The 18,983-nt window shown below is 39.0% G+C and overlaps 1 pseudogene; it reads right to left on the reverse strand.

Moving 5' to 3' along the window:
• Window positions 1-1,145: 1,145 nt before the first annotated feature.
• Window positions 1,146-18,327, reverse strand: LOC102117549 (general transcription factor II-I-like; annotated as a pseudogene).
• Window positions 18,328-18,983: the final 656 nt, after the last annotated feature.

The raw sequence follows: 18,983 nt of genomic DNA on the forward strand, positions 1-18,983 counted from the left end.
GTATGATGGCGCACATCTGTAGTCCCAGCTACTCAAGACCTGAGGCAGGGGGATCATCCGGTTGAGGCTGCACTGAGCCCAGATCATGCCACTGGACTCTAACCTGAGTGACAGAGTGAGACTCTGTTTAAAAAAGAAAAAGTGAAAGGTAACACAACATCAATAGTCATTGGAGAAATACAAAACAAAAGAAAAAATACCAAAATGAGATACCACTTCACACCTATTACGATGGCTAACATCAAGAAGACAGTAAGTTGGTAGCGATGTGGAGAATCTGAACGCTCATAATGTGCTGCTGGAATATAAAATGGTACAGCCACCTGGGAAAACAACTGGTCAGCTTCTTCAAAGTTCAGTGCAAATGTACCCTATTCCTGGAAATTATACTCCTAGGTATACATACAAGAGATATTCAGGTATATGTCCAGACAAAAACTTTCTCAAGTATGGTCACTGCAGCATTATTCATAACAGCAAAAAATGAAAACAACAGAATCATCAAGTGATGATGAGATAAACAGGTGGTATGTTCAGAGAATACTTAATGCTCAGCAATAAAAAGGAGCTACTGATACACGCAACAAGCCCAATGAGCCTGAGGTGAATTATGCTCAGTGAAAAAAAACTAATTTCAATAGAAACACACTATACATTCAATTTCTGTATCATAATTCAGAGACAGGGGTAATAAAAGCATCCTAAAATTAGATTGTGACAATGGTTGTAAAATCATTTTTAAAAAAATTTAAGACTGTAAATTTACCATCAGTGAATTAAATATTTCAGATGGGTGATTTTCATGGTGCATCAATTATACCTCAATAAAGCTGCTAAAAATTAATCTTTTCACTACAATGAGAATAAAACAAAGGTTAACAGAAAACATAATGTGTGTGTTCATGTGCATGAACACCCAAACTTGTGCCCAAAAACACCATGCCTATTCAGTGACATGAGGTCAATTAATCATACTCATAATGCTTGGAAGTGGGGGCAGATCTATGATCTTACCTAGAAAACAAGCAGCTGATCTGAAAACAAAAAACAAGTCTCTACTTTCTCAGCTCAATGAACTTTTCTTGGTTTATATAAATATCTAAGGATAATAAATGAAATCCCGACTGTGTTCTGCAAAATCCATTTCAGGGTTGCAAGATCACAATTCTCAGGGTGTTTAAAGGTAAAACCATCTGGAAGCCCCGTCCTATCAAAGCTGACTGGTCTTGTAGCATCTTCTCATATGGTACAGGCACCTCTGTGGGGTTTTGTAAAGCTTCCCCTGGGGCAGGTGAAAAGCAGATAAATGTCATTAAATTGTAAGATTTACAAAACCATCACTACCTTATTGTGGCTTAATAAAGACATACATGATCATTTGTAATATGTGATTTTAAAATTACTTAATACTACAGCGCCCTATTCACATGTAGGAAGTTCTAAACCTGACGCCGATCCAAAGGGCCAAAATGAAAAGTATACTAAATATATGACTTTTAAAACCACAAAAAAGGAGAGAGAAATGTCTGATTTCTTGCATTATTGTCTTTAAGATGGTCCTACTGTGGCGTATTTCTTGGGTTCCTCCTAACTAGAAATGGAAAAAGTAAGGTTATTCCTCATCCATTCAGTTTGTGAAAATGTGTGTTATATGACTGTTAAGTCAATGGCATAACATTAGAAAATTCTACTATATCATGTATCTTTTATAAAATTGCCTTTGAGATAGCAAAAGCAGAAATCGTCCTCAACTCTTTTTTCTGAGTGTTGCCATTTCTACAGCTTCTACACTCATCTGATTCGCCTGGGTTGTAGACTTCATTTTATGCATCTCTGCAACCTTTTCTTCTTCTTCAACACCTGTAACAAATATTAAGGTGCATATATATTCTCTTAGCATTTATTTGGCTTTTAATAAAAATAGTATTTCCTGTGTTCCAATATTTGTGATCTGTTTTACAAACAAAACATAAGAAAAATGAGGTGGCCCACACTTATAATCCCACCACTTTGGGAGGCTGAAGTAGAATTGCTTGAGCCCAGGATTTTAAGACCAGCTTGAGCAACATAGAAACAACCTATCCCTACATAAAAAGATAAATAAAATCAGGTGTGGTGGTGCGTATCTGCAGTCCTCGCTACTCTGGAGGTTGAAACAAGAGGATTGCTTGAGTCCAGGAATTTAAGGTTACAATGAGCTATAATTATACCACTACACTCCAGCCTGGGTCACAGAAAGAGACCCTGTGTTTAAAAAAACAAAAGCAGGGGGAAGATTTTAAAGGGAGCTTTTAAAATAAAAACCTAACATAAGAGTAATTTATTGGCTATAAACTGAAATATGGGAAGACTATCATCAAGAAAAAAATTCTAGGCTTACAAAGTCCAGCACAACAACCACTAGACACGCGTGACACTTGAAATGTGGCCAGTCCAAATTCAGATGTTCTGTAAGTGAACAACAGACACTGACTTTTGAAAACTCAGCACAAAAAGTATTCCAAATATCCCATCAATAATTTCTATATTGATTACACATTGAAATATTTTAAAGTATTGCCACTAAAATGATTTTCACTTGTTTCCCTGTATATTATAATATTATAACTAGAAAGCTGTAAATCATGTGAATGACTCACATTATATTTAGTTCTATTCAATAGCACTTCACTAAATCCCAGAGAAGGGCTCAGAATTCTCCTGAAGAATTTCTACAACTTCCTCATGAACCTATTGATCATGTTTCAGAAGAACATTATTGTAAACAAATAAAAGGTACTTGAGAATTAGGTACAAAAACCATTCTTCATGGTATCAAATTAGTAGCAATGTAAACAAATTACAAATACCAATAGACCGGGACTACAACTCGCAACGAGAACAACTCCCCTAATGCTTAGTTCTAATCAATGGAGAACCATGTATAACCATGGAGCACAGGAAGGGGAGAGTAAGCACAGCTGCCCGCAAGACTGTGGGATTTGTGGGTCAGAGGGCAGGTGATACACACACAATCAAAATAGCATTATTAGTATAAAGACACATACAGTCACGGACTTCACATTTCTCAAAATTATAATATTGGCAAAATTTAAAAAATAGGTTACTACCATAAAGCTTGGAAGATTGTATCACAGGTGGTGAGGGGAGGGTTACAGTGGCAAGGATAGTTTTTTTAAGAAACTAAAAATGCTACACAGAATAGGAATTGGCAAAAAATGCTACACAGAATAGGAATTGGCAAATAGTGAATTGGCAAAATTTTTAATACACTAGTAATCTGCTCAATTTATCATGAATTGAATCTAATCTGACGACAGAAATTTAAGTTTAAACCTTAGTGGCATACAGACATCTGTGGGAGATACTGTAGGTTCATTCCAGACCACCACAATCATGGAAGTATAAAGTGAAGTTACACAACTGTCTTCATTTCCCAATGCATTTAAAAGTTATGTTGAATCTTTCTTTCACAAAAGATCTCTGGGAGGTATGATGCTATTGGATACCATTTTATACACAGTGGAACTTCTTTCCAAATCGGAGTCAATCCTACGAAACCCTGCCTTTGCTTTATGAAGTAAATTTATGGAATATTCTAAATCTTTTGTCATTTCAACAATATTCATGACATTTTCACAAGGAGTAGATTTCATTTCAGAGACCACTTTCTTTGCTCACTGTAAGAAGCAACTCCTTATCTGTTCACATTTGATCATGAAACTGCAGCAGTTCAGACCCCTCTGTAGGCTCCACTCTTTTTTTTTTGAGACAGAATTTCACTCTTGTTGCCCAGGTTGGAGTGCAATGATAGGATCTCGGCTCATTACAACCTCCACCCACTGGGTTCAAGTGATTCTCCTGCCCCAGCCTCAAAAGTAGCTGGGATTACAGGTATGCACCACCATGCCTGGCTAATTTTGTATTTTTAGTAGAGATGGGCTTTCTCCATGTTGGTCAGGCTGGTCTCAAACTCCCAACCTCAGGTGATCCACCCACCTCGGCCTCCCAAACTGCTGGAATTATAAGCATGAGCCACTGTGTCCAGCCAGCAGGCTCCACTTCTAATTCTAGTTCACTTGCTATTTCCACCACATCTGCAGTTCTTTCCTCAACTAAAATCTTGAACCCCTTAAACTCACCAATGAAAGATGGAATCAACTTTTTCCAGTCCTGTTAATAATATTTTGTTCTCTTCCCGTGAATCAAAAATGTTCTTAATGACACCTAGAACAGTAAATCTTTCCCAGAAGGTTTCTGATTTACTTTGCCCAGATCCTTCAGAGGAATCACTATCTCTGACAGCTATGGCCTTACAAAATGTCTTTCTTTCTTTTTTTGAGATGGAGTCTTGCTCTGTTGCCAGGCTGGAGTACAGTGGTGCGATCTTGGCTCTCTGGAACCTCCGCCTCCCTAGTTCAAGCGATTCTCCTGCCTCAGACACCCAAGTAACTGGGATTACAGGTGCACACCACCACACCCAGTTAATTTTTGTGTTTTTAGTAAAGATGGGATTTCACCATGTTGACCAGGCTGGTCTCGATCTCCTGACCTCGTGATCTGCCTGCCTTGGCCTCCCAAATTGCTGGGATTACAGGTATGAGACACTGTGCCTGGCCTACAAAATATGCTTCCTAAAGAATAAAACTTGTAGGCTGAGTGCAGTGGCTCACACCTGTAATCCCAAGCACCGAAGAAGGCCGAGGTGAGCCAACTGCTTCAGCCCAGAAGTTTGAAACCAGCCTAGGCAACATGGAAACAAAACATCTCGACAAAAAAACCCCACAAAAATTAGCCAGGCGTGCTGGTGCGCCACCTGTGGTCCCAGCTATTCAGCAGGCTGAAGTGGGAGGATCACCTGAGCCTGAGAAGATTGAGGCTGCAGTGAACTGTGATTGTGCCACTACACTCAAGCCTGACCAACAGTGAGTTGACCTTCTCAAAAAAGAAAATATAATAATCATAAGACTTGAAATTACTCCTAGATCCATGGGCTGCAGAATGGATGTTGCATTAGCAGGCATGAAAACGACATTCATCTCTTTGTACACCTCCTTCAGGGCTCTCAGAGGGACTGGGTACAGTGTTAATGAGCAGTAATATTTTGAAAAGAACTTTTTTTTTTCTGGGCAGTCAGTCTCAAAAGTAGGCTTAAAATATTCAGTGAACAATGCTATAAAGAGATGTGCTGTCATCCAGGCTTCATTGTTCCACTGATAAGAGCACATGCAGAGCAGATTTAGCATAGCTAAGGGCCCTAGAATTTTTGGAATAGTAAATGAGCAATGGTTTCAATTAAAGTCACCAGCTGCATTAGCCCCTAACAAGAGTCTCAGTCCATCCTTTGAAGTCTTGAAGCCAGTAATAGAATTCTCTCTAGCTAGCAAAGTCCTAGATGGCATCTTCCAATGTAAGGCTGTTTTGCCTACATTAAAAATCTGTTTTTTGAGTGTAGCCATCTTCATGAATTATCTCAGTGAGATCTTCTGAAGAACTCGCAGTTCTTACACCAAGCACTTGCTGCTTCACTTTGCACTTTTATATTACAGAGACTGTGTCTTTCTTTAAACCTCATGTGCCAACCTCTGCTGGCTTTCAGCTTTTCTTTTGCAGCTTACTCACTTCCTCTCGGCCATCACAGAATTGAAGAGTTAGGGCCTTGTTCTGGATTAAGCTTTGACTTACTGGAATGTTGTGGCTGGTTTGATCTTCTCTCCAGACCAAAGTTTCTCTATCAGCAATAAAGCTGTTTTGCTTTTTTATCATTTGTGGGTTCACTGGAGCAACACTTCTCATTTCCTTTGATAACTTTTCCTGGGCATTCACCACCTGGCAAACTGGCCTAGCTTTCAGCTGCCAATATGTCTTCATCACTTTCTTTCTTCATCATTTTTATCTTTTGATTTAAAGTGAGCAGACTGCAACTCTCTTTTACACGAACACTTAGAGGCCACTGGAGGGCTGTTAACTGGCCTCATTTCAATATTGTGTCTCAGGGACTAGGGAGGCCTTAGGAGAGGAAGCGATGGGAAACCACCTGATTGGTGGAGCAGTCAGAACACACAACATTTGCCAATGAGGTTTGCCATCTTATATGGGTGCGTTCATGGAGTCCAAAACAAATTCAACAGTTACATCGAAGCTCACTGATCTCAGGTCACCTGAGGTCACATATAATAATCATGAAAAAATCTGAAATATTGTAAGAGTAACCAAATGTGACACCGAGAACCAAAGTGAGCATGTGTTGTTGGAAAAATGGCACCACAGACTTGTTTGACACAAGATTGCCACAAATCTTCAATTTGTAAAAACTGCAGTTTCTGCAGGGCTCAAAAAAATGAGTTATGCCTGTATGTATTCTGTGCCTATAGATGCCCCGCCTTTTTTTGTTCCCTTTCAGTGTTTTTAAGAAAATGCTGTATCACTCAGTTAACATGAAACCTATCGATAGTGTTAGGTTACATACAGATATGAAACCTGTCATACTGTGAAAGGCCATAAGTGTTAACACCCTATAGTAAATGCTGTGTTCCAATGTCAAATAAGCTCACTGCTCTAAATGAGGATTACAAAACCCACTGAAGATTCAGATAAGGTGATTCCACTCAGTGAGTTCAGAACTGTTTAATTCTGTACCATGCTTAAACAAACTCATTTGCACAGTGAATTTCTTGTTTTCAGTTCACCATCTTTATCTAGAACTCCTTATCTGAGTAAGAACTTTTAATCTATTCACAATTTCCCAAACTTCATTACTTTCTCTCTAATGTGTCTCATCAATCCAGAGGGAAGCCAAACAAGGAGCCCCACACAATAAACACTTGCCATTTTCCTCAATTCCTCAGTATCTACCCTGACATATTACCACCTCAGTGATTCCTTTTGAGCATTGTGAAATGTCTTCATAAACATTTCAGAAAATCATTCATAGTTTAGGCTGTGCACAATGGTTCACACCTGTAATCCCAGCACTTTGAGAGGCCGAGGTGAGTGGATCATTTGAAGTCAGGAGTTCAATACCAGCTTGACCAACATGGTGAAACCCCATCTCTACTAAAAATACAAAAGAAAAACAAAATTAGCTGGGTGTGGTGCCATGTGCCTGTAATCCCAGCTACTCAGGAGGCTGAGGCAGGGGATTTGCTTGAACTCAGGAAGCAGAGGTTGCAGTGAGCCGAGACCTCACCACTGCACTCCAGCCTAGACAACAGAATGAGACTCCATCTCAAAAAAAAAAATATATATATATATATATATACACACACACACACACACACACACATACACACACACACACAGTTTAAACTTCTTTCTGCTTTAGAAGAAAATATGACTAGTCTTATCTATAAAAATTTAGGTTTAAAATTCATGAAATAAAAATGACAAAAATACAATGCTTACAATATTTTACAAAGTCTATTTGAAAATTCTTTCTGGTATTGAAAAAAATTGTGTCCTCTGTCCTTCAGTTCCTCTTTATAATCTGTGATGCAGGTCACTTTGACCTTAAACTTGGCCAGTTCTTTAAACTACAATAAGAACAGCAAACATTATGTTAAAGGCAGACATTTAAAAGCACCATTTCTGCTAGATGAATTTAAAAATCTAACACAAGCCTGGGCAGAAAGCCTCACACCGGAAGTCCCAGCACTTTGGGAGGCTGAGGCAGGTGGAGCATGAGGTCAGGAGATCGAGACCACGGTGAAACCTGTCTCCACTAAAAATACAAAAAATTAGCTGGGTGTGGTGGTGGGCACCTGTAGTCCCAGCTACTCGGGAGGCTGAGGCAGGAGAATGGCGTAAACCCAGAAGGTGGAGCCTGCAGTGAGCCGAGATCGTGCCACTGCACTCCAGCCTGGGCAACAGAGCATGACTCCATCTCAAAAAAAAAAAAAAAGAAAAGCAAAATAATAATAATAAAGAAAGAAAGAAAGAAAGAAAAAGAAAGAAAGAAAAGAAAGAAAGAAAGAAAGAAAGAAAGAAAGAAAGAAAGAAAGAAAGAAAGAAAGAAAGAAAGAAAGACAAAGAAAAGCCGGATGTGGTGACTCATGCCTGTAATCCCAGCTACTTGGGAGGCTGAGTCAGGAGAATTGCTTGAACCTGGGAGGCAGAGGTTGCAGTGAGTCGAGATCATGCCAATGCACTCCAGTCTGGGTGACAGCGCAAGATTCTGTCTCAAAAAAAAAAAAAAAAAAAAAAAAAAAAAAAAAATATATATATATATATATATATATATATATATATATATATATATCTAATACCATTTTTTAAGTTACCACTCTTTCTAAATAGATTTCTGCCTGATTTTAAACAAAAGACAAGACAAAATTTATAAGAAAAAAATGCAGAAATCCCTTGTAATCTGTTATAGGTCAGATTCTTGAAGAAAAAGACTGAGATTTCAAGCAGGCTTGCTGGGGAGCACTGTCAATAACAGCACCCAGGAATGGGAGGCAGGCATGGATGAACAGGCAAAGTGCTGAACAGGATGCAGCTGCACCAAGGGCTCAGAAGCCAGTGTGGCCCTCCCCAGGGAAAAGGTGGACAAGGTGACTCAAACACTGGCAGCAGCTGGGGAAATTAGTGCCATCAGTATTGAAAGAAGGGACTGAAACCCACACTGCAACATTCAGTACATAATCCCCTCCTCCAGAAGTATTCCTCCATCTACACATAGCCAGAGTCACATTTAGGTGATTACTTACCGACTTTCACTAAGTATATTTCTATAAAAGTCAAATTCTTTAAAAACGTTATAGAGTACATAGTATTCCATTTTATGGATACACCATAATTCATTTAGTGCTAACATTATTTCAAAGGTCAGTAATTCAAACTTTCCCTCCTAAAAATAACACTATTGTAATAGCCTGGGAAGAAAATATTTATGTACATCTTCAATGACTTTCTCAAAAAAGACATGAAAGTCAAAAAAAACCACCATTGACTTGGAGAGCTTCTGCCAAGAGATCTGCTGTTAGTCTGATAGGCTTCCCTTTGTGTGTAACCCAAACTTTCTCTCTGACTACCCGTAGCATTTTTTCCTTCATTTCAACTTTGGTGAATCTGACAATTATGTCTTGGAGCTGCTCTTCTTGAGGAGTATCTTTGTAGTATTCTCTGTATTTCCTGAATTTGAATGTTGGCCTGCCTTACTAGGTTGGGGAAATTCTCCTGGATGATATCCTGCAGAGTGTTTTCCAACTTGCTTCCATTTTCCCCGTCACTTTCAGGCACAAGAATCGGACGTAGATTTGGTCTTTTCACATAATCCCATATTTCTTGGAGACTTTGTTCATTTCTTTTTACTCCTTTTTCTCCACACTTCTCTTCTCACTTCATTTCATTCATTTGATCTTCAATCGCTGATACTCTTTCTTCCAGTTGATTGAGTCAGTTACTGAAGCTTGTGCATTTGTCATGTATTTCTCGTGCTATGGTTTTCATCTCTATCAGTTCTTTTAAGGTCTTCTCTGCATTGATTTTTCTAGTTATCCATTCATCCATTCTTTTTTCAAGGTTTTTAGTTTCTTTGCGCTGGTTACGTAGTTCCTCCTTTAGCTCTGAGAAGTTTGATCGACTGAAGCTTTCTCTCAACGTGTTGAAGTCATTCTCCGTCCAGTTTTGTTTCGTTGCTGGCAATGAGCTGCGTTCCTTTGGAGGGGGAGATGCGCTCTGATTTTTTGAATTTCCAGCTTTTCTGCACTGCTTTTCCTCATCTTTGTGGTTTTATCTGCCTTTGGTCTTTGAAGATGGTGACGTACTGATGGGGTTTTGGTGTGGGTGTCCTTTCTGTTTGTTAGTTTTCCTTCTAACAGTCAGGACCCTCAGCTGTACGTCTGTTGGAGTTTGCTAGAGGTCCACTCCAGACACTGTTTGCCTGGGTATCAGCAGCGGAGGCTGCAGAAGATAGAATATTGCTGAACAGCGAGTGTTGCTGTCTGATTCTCACTCTGGAAGCTTCGTCTCGGGGTGTACCCCACCGTGTGAGGTATGAGGTGTCAGTCTGCACCTAGTGGGGGATGTCTCCCAGTTAGGTTACTCAGGGGTCAGGGACCCACTTGAGAAGGCAGTCTGTCTGTTCTCAAATCTCAACCTCCGTGCTGGGAGAGCCACTGCTCTCTTCAAAGCTATCAGACGGGCATTTACTTCTGCTGAGGTTTCTGCTGCTTTTTGTTTAGCTATGCCCTGTCTCTATAGGAGGAGTCTACAGAGGCAGACCGGCCTCCTTGAGCTTCGGTGGGCTCCACCCAATTCCAGGTTCCCGGTGGCTTTGTTTACCACCTAAGCCTCAGTAATGGCGGGCACCCTTCCCCCAGCCTTGCTGCTGCCTTGCAGTTAGATCTCAGACTGCTGTGCTAGCAATGAGGGAGGCTCCGTGGGCATAGGACCCTCTGGGCCAGGGATATAATCTCCTGGTGTGTCGTTTGCTAAGACCCTTGGTAAAGTGCAGTATTAGGGTGGCAGTTACCCGATTTCCCAGGTGTTGTGTGTCTCAGTTTGCCTTAGCTAGGAAAAGGGATACCCTTCCCCCTTGTGCTTCCCAGGTGAGGTGATGCCTCGCCCTGCTTCAGCTCTCGCTGGTCATGCTGCACCTGCTGACCAGCACTGATTGTCCAGCACTCTGCAGTGAGATGAACCCGGTACCTCAGTTGAAAATGCAGAAATCATCCGTCTTCTGTGTCACTCATGCTGGGAGATGGAGGCTGGAGCTGTTCCTGTTTGGCCATCTTGGGTGCACCAGAGTGGGGACCAATATTCAACATTCTAAAAGAAAAGATTTTTCAACCGAGAATTTCATATTCAACCAAAGTAAGTTTCATAAGTGAAGGAGAAATAAAATCCTTTATAGACAAGCAAATGCTTAAGAGATTTTGTTACCACCAGGCCTGCCCTACGAGAGATCCTGAAGGAAGCACTAAACATGGTAAGGAACAAAAGGACCAGCCATTGCAAAAACATGTCAAAATGTAAAAGTCCATTGATGCTAGGAAGAAACTGCATCAACTAACAAGCAAAATAACCAGCTAATATCACAATGACGAATCAAGTTCACACATAACAATATTAACCTTAAATGTAAATGGACTAAATGCTCCAATTCAAAGACACAGACTGGCAAACTGGATAAAGAGGCAAGACCCATCAGTGTGCTGTATTCAAGAGATCCATCTCACATGCAGAGACACACATAGGCTCAAAATAAAGGGATGCAGGAAGATCTACCAAGCGAATGGAAAACAAAAAAAAGCAGGGGTTGAAATCCTAGTCTCTGATAAAACAGACTTTAAACCATCAAAGACCAAAAGAGACAAAGAAGGCCATTACATAATGGTAAAGGGATCAATTCATCAGGAGAGCTAACTATCCTAAACATATACAACCCAATACAGGAGCACCCAGATTCATAAAAAGAAGTCCTTAGAGACTTACAAACAGACTTAGACTCCCATACAATAATAATGGGAGATTTTAACACCCCACTGTCAACATTAGACAAATCAATGAGACAGAAAGTTAACAAGGATATCCAGGAATTGAACTCAACTCTGCACCAAGCAGACCTAATAGACATCTACAGAACTCTCCACCCCAAATCAACAGAATATACATTCTTCTCAGCACCACATTACACTTATTCCAAAATTGACCACATAGTTGAAAGTAAAGCACTCCTCAGCAAATGTAAAAGAACAGAAATTATAACAAACTGTCTCTCAAACCACAGTGTGATTAAACTAGAACTCAGGACTAAGAAACTCAATCAAAACCACTCAACTACATGGAAACTGAACAACCTGCTCCTGAATGACTACTGGGTACATAACCAAATGAAGGCAGAAATAAAGATGTTCTTTGAAACCAATGAGAACAAAGATACAACATACCAGAATTTCTGGGACACGTTTAAAGCAGTGTGTAGAGGGAAATTTATAGCAATAAATGCCCACAAGAGAAAGCTGGAAAGATCTAAAATTGACACCCTAACATCACAACTAAAAGAACTAGAAAAGCAAGAGCAAACACATTCAAAAGCTAGCAGAAGGCAAGAAATAACTAAGATCAGAGCAGAACTGAAGGAGATAGACACATAAAAATCCCTCCAAAAATCAATGGATCCAGGAGCTGGTTTTTGGAAAGATCAACAAAATTGATAGACTGCTATCAAGACTACTAATGAAGAAAAGAGAGAAGAATCAAATAGATACAATAAAAAAATGATAAAGGGGATATAACCACTGATCCCACAGAAATACAAACTACCATCAGAGAATACTATAAACACCTCTACACAAACAAACTAGAAAACCTAGAAGAAATGGATAATTTCCTGGACACTTACACTCTCCCAAGACTAAACCAGGAAGAAGTTGAATCCCTGAATAGACCAATAGCAGGCTCTGAAATTGAGGCAATAATTAATAGCCTACCAACCAAAAAAAGTCCAGGACCAGATGGATTCACAGCCAAATTCTACCAGAGGTACAAGGAGGAGTTGGTACCATTTCTTCTGAAACTATTCCAATCAATAGAAAAAGAGGGTATTCTTCCTAACTCATTTTATGAGGCCAGCATCATCCTGATACCAAAGCCTGACAGAGATACAACAAAAAAAGAGAATTTTAGAGCAATATCCCTGATAAACATCGATGTAAAAATCCTCAATAAAATACGGGCAAACCGAATCCAGCAGCACATCAAAAAGCTTATCCACCATGATCAAGTGGGCTTCATCCCTGGGATACAAGGCTGGTCACATGATTATCTCAATAGATGCAGAAAAGGCCTTTGACAAAATTCAACAGCCTTTCATGTTAAAAACTCTCAATAAATTCGGTATTGATGGAAAGTATTTCAAAACATTAAGAGCTATTTGTGACAAACCCACAGCCTATATCATACTGAATAGGCAAAAACTGGAAGCATTCCTTTTGAAAACTGGCACAAGACAGGGATGCCCTCTCTCACCACTCCTATTCAACATAGTGTTGGAAGTTCTAGCTAGAGCAATCAGGCAAGAGAAAGAAATAAAGGGTATTCAGTTAGGAAAAGAAGAAGTCAAATTGTCCCTGTTTGCAGATGATATGATTGTATATTTAGGAAACCCTACTGTCTCAACCCAAAACCTCCTGAAGCTGATAAGCAACTTCAGCAAAGTCTCAGGATACAAAATCAATGTGCAAAAATCACAAGCATTCTTATACACCAGCAACAGACAAACAGAGAGCCAAGTCATGAATGAACTCTCATTCACAATAGCTTCAAAGAGAATAAAATACCTAGGAATCCAACCTACAAGGATGTGAAGGACCTCTTCAAGAACTACAAACCACTGCTCAGTGAAATAAAAGAGGACACAAACAAATGGAAGAACATTCCATGCTCATGGATAGGAAGAATCAATATTGTGAAAATGGACATACTGCCCAAGGTAATTTATAGATTCAATGCCATTCCCATCAAGCTATCAATGACTTTCTTCACAGAATTGGAAAAAACTGCTTTAAAGTTCGTATGGAACCAAAAGAGACCCTGCATTACCAAGGCAATCCTAAGCCAAAAGAACAAAGCTGGAGGCATCATACTACCTGACTTCAAACTATACTACAAGGCTACATAAACAAAACAGCATGGTACTGGTACCAAAACAGAGATATAGACCAATGGAACAGAATAGAGCCCTCAGAAATAATACCACACATCTACAGCCATCTGATCTTTGACAAACCTGACAAAAACAAGAAATGGGGAAAGGATTCCCTATTTAATAAATGGTGCTGGGAAAATTGGCTAGCCATAAGTAGAAAGCTGAAACTGGATTCTTTCCTTACTCCTTATACTAAAATTAATTCAAGATTGATTAGAGACTTACATGTGAGATCTAAAACCATAAAAACCCTAGAAGAAAACCTAGGGAATACCATTCAGGACATAGGTATGGGCAAGGACTTCTTGTCTAAAACACCAAAAGCAACGGCAACAAAAGCCAAAATTGACAAATGGGATCTAATTAAACTAAAGAGCTTCTGCACAGCAAAAGAAACTACCATCAGACTGAATAGGCAACCTACAGAATGGGAGAAAATTTTTGCAATCTACTCATCTGACAAAAGGCTAATATCCAGAACCTATAAAGAACTCAATCAAATTTACAAGAAAAAAACAACCCAAACAAAAAGTGGGCAAAGGATATGAACAGACACTTCTCAAAAGAAGACATTCATACAGCCAACAGACACATGAAAAAATGCTCATCATCACTTGCCATTAGAGAAATGCAAATCAAAACCACAATGAGATACCATCTCACACCAGTAAGAATGGCAATCATTAAAAAAATCAGGAAACAACAGGTGCTGGAGAAGATGTGGAGAAATAGGAACACTTTTACACTGTTGGTGGGATTGTAAACTAGTTCAACCATTGTGGAAAACAGTGTGGCGATTCCTCAAGAATCAAGAACTAGAAATGCCATTTGACCCAGCCATCCCATTACTGGGTATATACCCAAAGGACTATAAATCATGCTGCTATAAAGACACATGCACATGTATATTTATTGCGGCACTATTCACAATAGCAAAGACTTGGAATCAACCCAAATGTCCATCAGTGACAGACCGGATTAAGAAAATGTGGCACATATACACCATGGAATACTATGCAGCCATAAAAAAGGATGAGTTCATGTCCTTTGTAGGGACATGGTTACAGCTGGAAACCATAATGCTAAGCAAACTATCAGAAGAACAGAAAACCAAATACCGCATGTTCTCAGTCATAGGTGGGAATTGAACAATGAGATCACTTGGACCCAGGAAGGGGAGCATCTCACACCGGGTCCTATTGTGGGGAGAGGATGGGGGGAGGGATAGCTTTAGGAGATACACCTAATGTAAATGACGAGTTAATGGGTGCAGCACACCAACATGACACATGTGTATACATGTAAAAAACCTGCACGTTGCGCACATGTACCCTAGAACTTAAAGTATAATAATAAAATAAATAAGCAAATGATTAGTTGTGTAACTAAAAAAAAAAAAAAAACAAAAACAAAAACAAAAAACCGTTTAGAGTCAATATTCCAAACACTCAAAATCCACTAAAATTTGCTTTCTAATAATGTTCGTAATATCCCAGCAAATGTTACCACGTGACTTTTCCAGAAATCTTGAAAAAGGGTATCTTAGTATAATAAACATACTCCACTGATTGGTGTTAAAATTAAAGAGCATTGCAGCATAATTTTCTGCAAATTACTATATCCTTTGTCTATTTATCAAATGTGTTAGTGTATCTCCGACTGACCCATAAAAGTACATCACTTATTTTAGGCATAGAGAAGCCATTTATGGAATTAAATAATTACATAATAATTACATATATTTTGTTTTGGTTTTAAAATTTGTCTCAGTAAAACTATTTTTGCTCATCTAGAATTTAACTGATTACATGATGAAGACTATACGTTGAAGCTTGTTTTTACCAAAATTTTAACTTTTTACCAAATAGCCTATTTTCTCAATATCATTTGTTGAAAACTATAAGCTTTCCACTATTTGTTTTTGATTTGTACAATAATTCCCCTCTAATTTTTTAAATGGAGATTATTTCTGCATAATATTGCTTTAAAATGTTATCTTCAGTAACTAATTTAGCAGTTAGTGAGGGGATCAGAAATCTTTTGAGCTATAATAAAGCCATGGTAGAGAACTTCTGACCTGCAGGTGGCCCAACAGTTGTCCCAGAGTGAAGAATGATGGGCCACGGTAATTTCCTTCCATTGCACTTACATGACATGTGCTGTGACTACTCTCCTGTAAGGAACTATTATTTACTTACCTTGCAGTAAATGAGGGTACATTCTTGCTTCACTATCCGCACTCTTAAAACAATCCTGTTAACAATGGCAATGTTTATGAAAGAGTAAAGCAAGGTTCATGTACTATCCACAGATTAGCTAAAGGACGTCTACTAGCCAAGGAAGAGATAAAGTCAGCCTGGATCTGTTTAGCACTCAAGCCAGTGAAGCACTCACTTCAAGCCAGTGAAGAGCTCAGCAGTTTCTACACCTTTACTTATAGTGTGTAATATACAAGTAGAAATAGGAGAAGAAATAGTCTTACTAATGCTGGGGAGGAAGAAGTAAAGGCTGAGAATAGTGGAATGACTATGCCAAAGATGAGGGAACTGTAAAGAAATTCCAAGGAAGTGACTGGATCTTATGAGGCCCTATGGTACTCTTTGCAGAGATCAATATTTTAAAAAATGATTTTATTATCAACAGAACCGCATTTCATCTCCAAATTTTTATTTAGAATTTACAGTCACAAAGTTTGGCTGATTTTATGACAACAAGGAAGAAACAAGTCATTCATAAAACAACAATAGATTAATAACAAACCATTCTGAAATTTCTTTAGGGAGATAATTTTATAAAGTTTTTAAAACTTTTTTTAATGCCCTAATAAGAAAACAGAAAAGATGGTCAAGCACAGTTGCTCAAGCCTATAATCTGAACACTTTGGGAGACCGAGGCAGGAAGGTCACTTGAACCCAAGAGGTCAAGGCTGCACTGAGCTATGATCAAGCCACTGCCCTCCATTCAGAAAGAGTCAGATCCTGTCTCAAAAAAATGAAAGAAAAACAAAGCATCCACAAACTATGTCACACAGAGCTCTGTGAGGTTAAGCACCACCTAATACTTTTCAACCACTTAAGAGGAGGAAAATGCATAGCTCCTCCTGCTTAAAATGTTTACATTTAATATGTCAGAAAATACCTAAGGCCGTGCATGGTGGCTCATACCTGTAATCCCAACACTTTGGGAAGCCAAGGCAGGACAATTGCTTGAGCCCAGGAGTTTAAGACAAACCTGGGCAACATAAAGAAACCCTGTTTCTATAAAAAAAAAAAAAAAAAAAAAAAAAAAAAAAAAAAAAAGCTTAAAAATTAGCTAGGCCAGGAGCAGTGGCTCATGCCTGTAATCCCAGGACTTTGAAAGGCGGAGGTGGAACTGATTGAGCTCAAGAGTTAAGAGACCAGCCTGGGCAGTATATTAAGACCTCATCCCCATTAAAAAGCAAAACAAAGCAGCCAGATGTGATAGGACATGCCTATAGTCCCTGCTACTCCGAGGCAGAGGTAGGAAGACTTGAACCCAGGATGTCCAGGCTGCAGTGAGCCATGATGACATCACTGCATTTCAATCTGGACAATACAGTAAGACCCTTTCTCAAAATAAAGTAAAAAAAAAAAAAAACAGAAAACACCTAAGCCTGATACTTTTTATAATAAATACTAGTTTCAGCCATATACCCATAAAAATATAAATTAAATGTATAACTGCCATGATAGTAATATAAAAATACAAAACTACATAATCAGTACTCAATATTTCACTGTAATTATGCAGATGATAGGCTTTTTTTAAAGTAAAGAGGTGGCCAGGTGCAGTGGTTCTCACCTTCAATCCCAGCCATTTGGGAGGCCAAGGCAGACAGATCACTTGAGCTCACGAGTTCAAGATAAGCCTCGCCAACATTGTGAAACCCCATCTTTAGCAAAAATACAAAAATTAGCTGAGTACGGTGGTGCACGTCTGCAGTTCCAGCTACTAGAAAGGCTGTCAGGAGAATCACTTGAGCCTGGGAGGCGGAGGTTGCAGTGAGCTAAGATCGCACCACTGCACTCCACCCTTGGTGACACAGTGACACTCCATCTAAAAACACACACACACAGACACACACACACATATAAACAGCTAACACTAAACAATTTAGAAAGAGGTGGTTAACGCAATAGTGAATGTGTAAGCAGAAGAAATACAGATACACAATAGTAAAGATGCCATCACGACCCCAAATTCCGGAAATCTACATACAGATACAATAAAACTCCAGTACCACACTCTAGTATACAAACTCATTCTGAGTAACCACAAATATTAGATATAATTTCAAAGTTAACACTTGCAAAACAAATGATTGCCTAAAATAATGGTAGAAAATTATTTGAGATTCAATGTAAAAATTAAACACTCTGAAGCATGGTAATAAAATGTGATTTGAAAAGCAAAACTACTATCCAAGAAAAGAAAACTATTCCTTAAAACTAAAAAAAAAAAAAAAAAAACCCATAAAATTATATCTTCTACAAAAACAAATCAACTTTATCTACAGCCTAGTTCTACCCAACTATGGAATGTCAGAAGAGAAGGTCTCACCACGGACTCAAGAGCTGACATGAGGAATATCACCACTATCCTGCTGAGGACTCCTCATCTTCAACGGCCAGGGTGGACATTTTTACTTGGGCCATGATCTTTGTGAAACACAAGTAATAAGAAAGTGAGTGGTAAAAATCTGGTGTTCCAAACCCACATTCAGAGCTCTGAGGATCTCCCACTGGCTGTCTAATTTACTGCTTTTTTTTGCCTATGAGAAAAAACAAGACTCAAAAACTAAGCATGTGATTTGTCTAAAACTCTCATCACATAGAGAATCTATTCCATAACTTTGTATCTAGTGTTATTTCAATAACATTAGGTTAATATCACACCCAAAATAAATGCAGATGGCACTCAGAATCAGTGAAATTTCTCCCAAGGAGGAGGAGGAGGAGAGATAGACGGACTATCACAGACCAACGTGGGACAGAGCTGCCCAGCTCCCTCTTTCCCTTGCACATCCTGACATAACGAAGGGTGGGTGCAGTGGACTGAGGCTGGGGGGAGACACATTTCCCTTCTTACTGAGAAAACAGATCACAGGCATCAAGAAACAAGTAAGATGATTTATATTACAGCACGTTGCTCTATTTGAAAAATGTTTTGTAATATTTCGGTAACAACAAATACCCTCAAACGAATTTCAAACACTATCAATATTCAACACATAAACAGAAAATATGAACTGTCAGCAAGGATATCGGAAAACCGGACCTTGTACGCACTGCTCCTCAGAACGTAAACTGCT

The sequence above is a fragment of the Macaca fascicularis genome, chromosome 10 (assembly GCF_037993035.2).
Source record: "Macaca fascicularis isolate 582-1 chromosome 10, T2T-MFA8v1.1".
NCBI classification, from domain to species: domain Eukaryota; kingdom Metazoa; phylum Chordata; class Mammalia; order Primates; family Cercopithecidae; genus Macaca; species Macaca fascicularis.